We start from the raw sequence: 8529 nt of genomic DNA on the forward strand, positions 1-8529 counted from the left end.
ATCGATTTATTATTATCTTTCTCTGTTGTATTCTTTTATGTTCTTTTATGTCTTTTATATTATATTCTTTTTACATCTGAGGAGGGCTCAATCCAGCAGCCGAAACTTGTTTGTTTTATATTTTAATATACGCCGTTGTACTTTTTATTTTATTTTATGTATCTTTGACTGTTATCTTTAATTATATATATTATGCGACGACTCTTTTTCGCCATTTATTTTGTTTATTTTGTTTATACATAAAGAGTCTTTATACCGTTGTTATTTAAAAAAAATTTTTTCTTTATAACTTTAAAGTATACTTGAAACAACTTTTGCTAAAAAAATTTTTTTAAATCTTTTATACTTCCGACGACATTCGCCTTGAAAGAAAAATACTGTTTTTTTTCTAAGGGGTATTTCACCCCTTAAACATAAGTTAGGGCACATATAAAAAAATAGAATGTCTCTCAGATTTTCGTGTTAAACAACATTATATTTCCTGGAGAATCAAATCGGTTCCGGACAGTTGTGAAACTTCCCTTGTTAAATAGTAAGTGTAGTTCTTATTTAATAAAATCCAAAAGATTTTTTTGTTTATCTGTCTTCGTATATTGTTAAGGTTTTCAAAAAAATGAATGGGGATGGTAGGTTAATCACAGCATGGGGCATATATGATTCATTTAGTGACGACTCTTATAGTACCTACTCAAAATTTTATTTATTTTTTTAAAGAGATTCACCTCAGTGATAAATGTTATAAACAATATGATTGGAAACAAGACCATTTATGTTAAATACATTACTTAGATACGAAGCGCTACTCCGGTCTGAATGTTAAGATGTTGAACTACTATATATTATATATTCATTTAAATGAATTAATTTCAGAAAATGATAATTACGCGTCGATATGGTTGTCGGCCTTTAGACTACTTTAGTCTAAAGGCTTAGGACGCTTGCACGGAATGCAAGAGATCCGGGTTCGACTCCTGGTCGAGGCAATATTTTTCGCAATAAGTTTATTATAGTTTTTTAAGATTTAGGAAATTTGGAGGAATTATTAATATTTTAGATTGATTGTGTTGAAAGTCCGACAACTATATCGGCGCGTAATTATCATTTTCTGAAATTAATTCATTTAAATAAATATATAATATATAGTAGTTCAACATCTTACATTCAGACCAAAGTGGCGCTTCGTATTTAAGTAATGTATTTAAATGTTATAAGTTTATAAACAAAAATATCCTACTTATTATTGAAAACACAATTAAAATTATATATAAATAACGGCCAAAGACGAGCAAATAATAAGATGTTGAAATATAATAAATTCTTATAATAATTTTAATGTTAAAATTACAATAAATTACGCGAAACTAGTTTACTATTTTACGAAATATTTTCATAAATTAAATACACTTATTGTAATAAATTATCGATATTTTGCTCCTGTGTATTGACAATGCAATGTCATCAACGTACCTAACATAGAAACCCAATGAAAACAATAATCTTTTGCGAGAAGTTCTCTCTAGATATTGCATAACAAGGTCTGCTACTATAGTATAGGGAAAGTGGAGACAAATAGGAATATCGTAAGATTGTTTATAAAATTTTCTGTTAAAGGAAAAGAACGTAGAATGTAGCACTAAGTTGCTTTAATAAACTTAGTTTTAGGTAAGGTGATCTTGTTTTCTATAATCAACTAACGTCGTTACGGCAAAAAAAAATTAGCTGCCACAGGTAAAAATTAGGTTTTGCAGCTTTATATAGCAAAAATTATATAGCAAAAATTAGGTTTTGCAGCTTTATATATTTAATTCAGTAGCATTATATAGATACCTAACGTCGTGTCTGCGAGGTCTAATTTCCATTATCTGTGAGGCCTAAATATTATCATTGTGACAAGCATTTTGTTATTATGTCGATGTATTGATCATTGCAGCAAATGTTTTCTATGTAGCAGACAATTTGGTAGCAAGAACAGTTTCAGCAAATCATATAATATTTAGCTGTGGTAGAGATAATTTTCTTTTACACGGACATATCTGATAACTATGACAACTAATTTCATGTTGCTAAATAAATTGATCTGTAACAGACATGCATACTTTGCTATCACGTCCTATTAGCTACAGCAGCAAATCCTCTGTGTATTAACAAATTTCATAGTTATAGTAGCTAATGCAATTTTAGATAATTAGAATTAGCTGTAGCCAGAAACATTTTTTTTCCGTGTTATTTACTCTTGATAAATAAGTTCGACAGGAACGTTGGTAAAGAGTGACACCACGTCAAGTGAGATAAATATATGGTTATGTGATAATTTGATATGAGATAAAGCTTTAACTAGCTGAAAGCTATTTTTAACATAAGCTTTTCTAGACAAGAGTCCAAAATATTATATATAAAGGAAACAAGATTGTGGAAACGGATTCTCTATGGAGAAAATTATGATACGTAATGGATTGCCTGGTTTGTGAATTTTCGGCAATGCATATGTCCTCGGTAATGTTGGATTCGTAGAATTAAGGAAATTGTACTTAGATATAAAATTTGCTGTTTTTAACAATTTTTGTAGTTTACATAATAATTTATTAAAATCGGATTATAGGTAAAAGTATCGATTAGAGAACCAAGCTCCAATGACATATGCGTCAAGGTCATGACCCTGAGTGATTTCCAACAAGTTTTAGCCGTCGCTGCTTTGTTAAAAAATTATAAACATAAGATGTTTAAGAAATAATTCATTTCTGCTATACAAAATGTTTACTCTCATCCCACCTTCCCCTGCTTGGAGGGCTAGCAATTTTTACCCGAAGCGACTCTCATCTCACCTTCCTCGCCCCTCCCCCCTCTGCTTGGGGATGCACGACTTTCACCCGAAGCGACTCTTATCTTACCTTCCTCTCCTCCTTCTCTTGCTTGAAGGCGTTCCACGAAAATTGACTTTCATCTTATCTCCCCTCTACTTTAAGCAGGCAAATTCTTTGCATTAAAAACAAATTTTCTGCTAAAGCAGTGAACTTATGTTTGCGTGGAAAGTCGCGCGCCACTAGGCAATGGGGGAAGTGGAATGCAGTAGGTAGATGTATTGTAGTTTAGAATAGTTTTTAATATTATATGTAGCTGAAATAAGACATCATTTTATCAAATTTTTTGTTAATAACTTTTTAATGATGGACGAACGGCGGCTAAAACTTTTTGAAGATCACTCAGGATTATGATCTTGACAATGTATGTCAAGGTCAAGATCATTGGAGTTTAGTCACCTAATTAATACTCTTACCTTTTAGATTATGTCTTAAAATGTAAGTGTCAGTGTCTTGTAATGCTTCCATCTTGTTAATAGTCTGTTTCGTTAATTGCAACAACTGCATTCCCCTTATTTACATGTGTTAAAATTATTTGTGGATTGTCTTTTAAAAACTGCAGAGGAAAGTGAAGCTAAGATAAGATCATCTACTTTAGTTTTAATTTTCGTTACGTTCTTAATGTTTGACAACAAAGAGAAAAACTTATTCCTAAAAGTAGTCTTGTTGTTGACTTTTAATTTTATTAGATTATTTTCTATGTGTTTAATTCTCAGTATTCACATTTAAAAAAAGTCTCTGTCTACTTACTTCCGGATATTTGTAACCCAGCGTTTTCTTTTGCTTGTATCTTAGATTATAGTGCATCGATTTTAACTAATTTTTATTTTAATCTGTCGTTTGAAGACTAAAAAAAAAAAAGAATTTTTCAGTTAGAAAGTCTAAAATGTCGCACAAAAGATATGCAATAAGTGAAAAAAGATCGATAAAAAATGTCTAAATTATGAAAATCGGGTAGGGGAGAGAAGTTACGCTAATTCTTTGTGAGTACTGAGGGTTAATGTTGGTGCACTCGTTGGTGACAGAGTCAATATTGCGAAAAGGGAGACGAAAACCCTCTCCTAATTGTAATAGACATTGAACTTCCGTCGAAAAGTTGACGCTCGATTAATAAACTATTATAATTATCATTAAGTTTTGTGAAATCATACTTATTTTGGAAATTGTTGGAAATATTATTCATGTATGATAGTATCTGGAGACACCGGTTTCCCAAAACAATGTTTAATATATGTGTCAATATTATTATCATGATTATCGTTATTTTTAATAATAGTACAAAAATATTTTATATTACAGTTATTAAAATTGTTTTCTGCTTTTGTTTCTAGCCAATATAATTTTCTAATACAATCGTTTTCTCTCCGCAATATGTAGTCTATTCAACAAGACATTGTATGTTAAGAATGAAACAAATCACTGTCAATATTAAATAGTAATTCTCTTTTAATATATTTAGTAATATTGTGGATTTCGAATTTTAAAAATCTATATTGTGCAAGCATCAGAAATTTCGAGATTAATTAAGTTACTTATTAGCCTATTTAACTTATTATTCGGTATCGTTTTGAACCTATGATTATGGAACTTTAGATTGGAAATTTGTTTGACCTAAATAAATGTTGAGGATGTAAACCTCGTAATTTATAGTTATGTAAAAATTTGATCCTAGAGTAAATTCTCACAGACTCTCTATTAAGATTAATTTACATTTCTATTTGGTTACATTTATGTCAAATATTAAATTAATAACATTAAAATAAAAATAAAAATATGAATAATCCTTGTAACGCGCATATTTCAGGCGGCGCAAAAAATAACAATTAAAATTGAAAAAGGCACCAAAGATTATATCAATAAAGGAAAATTAACGCCAACAAGAACTGAGTACAGTTGTACGTGTGTAATCAAATATAATATATTGTATATTAATCACTAATTACAGACGTTTCAACCATAGGATTAGTCCTTTTTAGTATATAAGTAACAATATCAGAGTCAAATTATAATAATTTGAACATTATAAAAAGATAAGCAGATACAATCAATAAATCATCGTTAGATTGTTGTCCAAAATTACAAATTTTAATGTCGTCTGTTGTACAAGAGAGGTTAGGCAACTCAAAAATTCAAAAAATTCTGAAACTTGATGTGCAAGTAGAATAGTTTATTTGTAACACAAAACTATTTTTTGTTTGTGCGAAATTTCATTTTTAGAGGGTAAAACACCCCTTTGAAAAAAATCGGTTTTTTTTTCTTTTGAAGCGAATATCGAAACTGTAAGAAATAGAAAAAAAAATTCCATATTAAAAATTGAATGGCTTTATAAGTACTACAGAACTGTAATAAAAAAATTTTTTAAAATTAATTATTTATTTTATATCCTCACCACTACTCCTATTTTCAAAAATTTGTTAACGTTTATGTAACTAAAATAAAAGAGCATTTTACGTTGAAAACGACGATGTACGTAAGCTGCTGGAAAAGTTTCTGCAAACAATATGAAAAAAAACGTGTAAAATTCGGTAAATGGCTTTATTGTTTTTCGAAGTATTCGCCTTTAAGATCGATACATTTTTGCATACGCTCGAACTAATTTTCGAAGCATTTTTTCCACTCTAAGGCTATAACCTCAGAAATAAGTGTACGAAATGTTTCAACAGCTGCTTCAGGCGACTCAAATCGCTCACCACGCATCTTATTTTTAATGTTTGGGAACAAAACGAAATCATTAGGTGATAAATCGGTAAATACGGACAATGAGTCATCAATTCGACATTATTATTGGATAAAAAATCAACGGTTTGACGTGCTGTGACAGTTGGCGTTGTCATGATGAAGGATGATGCGACGATTTTGATTTGTTCTACGCAATTCATTTATGACTTCTGGCAAACAAATTGTTGTATACCAATCAGTATTTACAGTCCTTTGATCCTCTAAAGCCACGATTGTCACATGTCCGGTATAACCGAAGAAACAAGCAATCATTTGCTGGCAGCACTGTGAACGAAAAACTTTTGTTGGTTTCGGTTCATTTTGAAATACCAAACAGTGGATTGTTGTTTACTTTCGGGCTCATACGAATAGATCCATGTTTCGTCCCGAAACATGGTAACGATGTTGTAGACCAAATTTGACCGACCTCAGTTGAATTTCTTTGCTCCATTTAACACGAACCTGTTTTTGAACTTCGGTTAAATTGTGTAGGATCCAAGGACTGCAAAGTTTTCATACGCTCAAGTGATCATGCAAAATCGTATGTATTGCTTTCATGTCAATGTCTAAGGATGCTTGAATCTCGCGGTATGTTATATGTCGGTCTCGCTCAATCATTTTACGTACAGCATCAACATTAGTGGCAATAACAGACGTGGACGACCTTCACGGAATTCATCACTAAGAAAGGTACGTCCACGCTGGAATTCGGCAAACCAATTATAAACAGTCCTATTGGATGGTGCTTCATTCCCAAAAGCCAAATGAAGTCGATCGATGCATTGTTTCGAAGTTAGATTACATTTGTAATCGTAAAAAATTAGTGCCCGAAAATTTTCACGCGAAATTTCCATTTTCTTACAAAATAACTTCTTTTAAAATATTATGCAAACAAAACTAGTTGGCTTGGGTACAAACTGTCAATTGAATTATAGATTAAAAACGTCTAATTTTACGGATATGATAGTAGCAGAACGTTGGCGTCACTGGAAGTACTAGATTACAGAAACTTTTCCAGCAGCCTACGTATATGATAATTATGTTCCGAAAATCCATTTTTCAAATATAAACGAAAACTTCTCTATTTGCGAGCCCTGTACGTATTGGTACCGCGTTGGCTGCGCGAAGTAGCGTGAAAGACAAATGCAATACAATCCATCCATACAGTATCAGTACAGTAGCAACTAGGTTGTTCGGAAAGTAATTTCGTTTTTTTTCCAACAGAGAACTTATTGTATTTTTTCACAGCCAACTTCACACTTAAGCCGCATAATCATTATATATTTTGACAGCTGATATAGCAAGGCTTGCTTGTGAATAATGTTCGATTGATTCTACGCAGTAGTTTTTGGTTGATACCCTATCAAATATGATAGTGAAAAGCAGCATTTTCGGCATATTTTACTTTTTTACTATCGAAAAGGTAAAAATGCTGTTCAAGCAAGAAAAAAATTATCCGATGTGTATGGAGAAGATATTGACAGAATGCCAGTGCCAAAACTGGTTTGCAAAATTTCGATCCGGCAATTTTGATGTTGAAGATGCACCACGTTCTGGAAGGCCAGTTGAAGCTGTTGAAGACACAATAAAGGCATTAATTGATGCAAACCGGTGAATAACAACTCGTGAGATCGCTGAGAGATTAAATTTATCGAATTCGACCGTTCATGATCATTTGAAACGCGTCTGATTGAAAATCGTCTTTCATTTTCATAAGAAAAAACGAAATTACTTCCGAACAACCTAATATATTGAAGTAAGAGCTTTTATATATTGTAACAACAATAACAATAATAGTAATAATAGTTTATCAAATTGCTTGCAAAACCAATCTCAAATATTTTTATAGTGTATAAAGGTATGCACGAAATACTTTGGAAAATTAAAAACAAAGCATGAATAAAGAAATTATTATTTTTATAAAATATCATGCATTTAATTTTGGTCTGAAGAACGGCTACTTGCAACATAGTGAAAAAAAAGATACTGTATCAACAGTAATTCCGCATGAATAAAAAATAGTTTTGTGCTCTAAACGAACTACCTTATTTCCACGCAATGCTTCAAAATTTTCTGAATTTTTGAATTGTCTATTTCTCTGTTAAGTGCCTATGCGTACGTGGCAGAAAAAAATCGGAATCAGTAATGTCCATGATAATGAAGCCTCTAGAATTCTAAAAGGGAATAAATATGCAAAATAATATTTACAACTGTATGTGTAAAAGATAAAACTTTTAAATTAATTAAAATAAATATCATATTGACGTAGGTATATGAATCATAATAACTGCAACATACGTTCATACATACACTATTTGTTATTTTATTTAACTACTTTACAAACTGCATGATAAGATAATAAGTGGAACTCTATTTTAATATTAAATTGTGCAGAGTAATATTGATTCTTGTTGAACATTCTGATTTACATTTTCAATAATACGGATGTGTTTGACTCTTGACTATTAACATACATTGCATTTTTTTGCAATAAGTTTATTACAGTTTTTTAAGATTTCGGAAATTTTTGGGGGGATTATTTGTTTCAGATTAATTGTGTGAATCCGATAATCTTATCGGCTCGCAATTTATTTCTAAAAATTATTTCAATTTAAATGAGTGTATAGTATATATAATAGTAGTTCAATATCTTAACACTCGGACCGGTAAGGCGCTTCGTATTTCAAGTTTTAATATACGAGGTCTATTCAAAAAGTATCGCGAATTTTGAATTTCCGCGGGTAACGTATATTCGATTTCCGATTTTTTGTGGCGTTATGTTGGTACTCATGTCTCTCACTTATGCCGACAAGTTCGGCCATTTTGAATGTTCAGTTAATTTTTGACAGCTGCTTTGCTTGCACGTGTTTTGGCTCGTCTTCGATTTTTGCCTATTCCAAAAAATGGATCAAAGAATCTGTATCAAATTTTGTGTGAAAAACAAAATTAAGTG

At 31.1% G+C, this 8529-nt stretch overlaps 1 long non-coding RNA gene across 1 annotated transcript in view; it reads left to right on the plus strand.

The window, feature by feature from the left end:
- The first annotated feature begins 452 nt into the window (after nucleotides 1-452).
- Nucleotides 453-8529, plus strand: part of LOC108746637 — a 17117-nt gene continuing 9040 nt past the window's right edge. Inside the window, exons 1-3 of the long non-coding RNA XR_001939182.1 lie at nucleotides 453-524; nucleotides 1663-1667; nucleotides 4835-4841. This is a non-coding gene — a long non-coding RNA (uncharacterized LOC108746637). The remainder of the gene's footprint in view (nucleotides 525-1662; nucleotides 1668-4834; nucleotides 4842-8529) is intronic.

Source organism: Trachymyrmex septentrionalis, unplaced genomic scaffold (assembly GCF_001594115.1).
Source record: "Trachymyrmex septentrionalis isolate Tsep2-gDNA-1 unplaced genomic scaffold, Tsep1.0 scaffold183, whole genome shotgun sequence".
NCBI lineage: Eukaryota > Metazoa > Arthropoda > Insecta > Hymenoptera > Formicidae > Trachymyrmex > Trachymyrmex septentrionalis.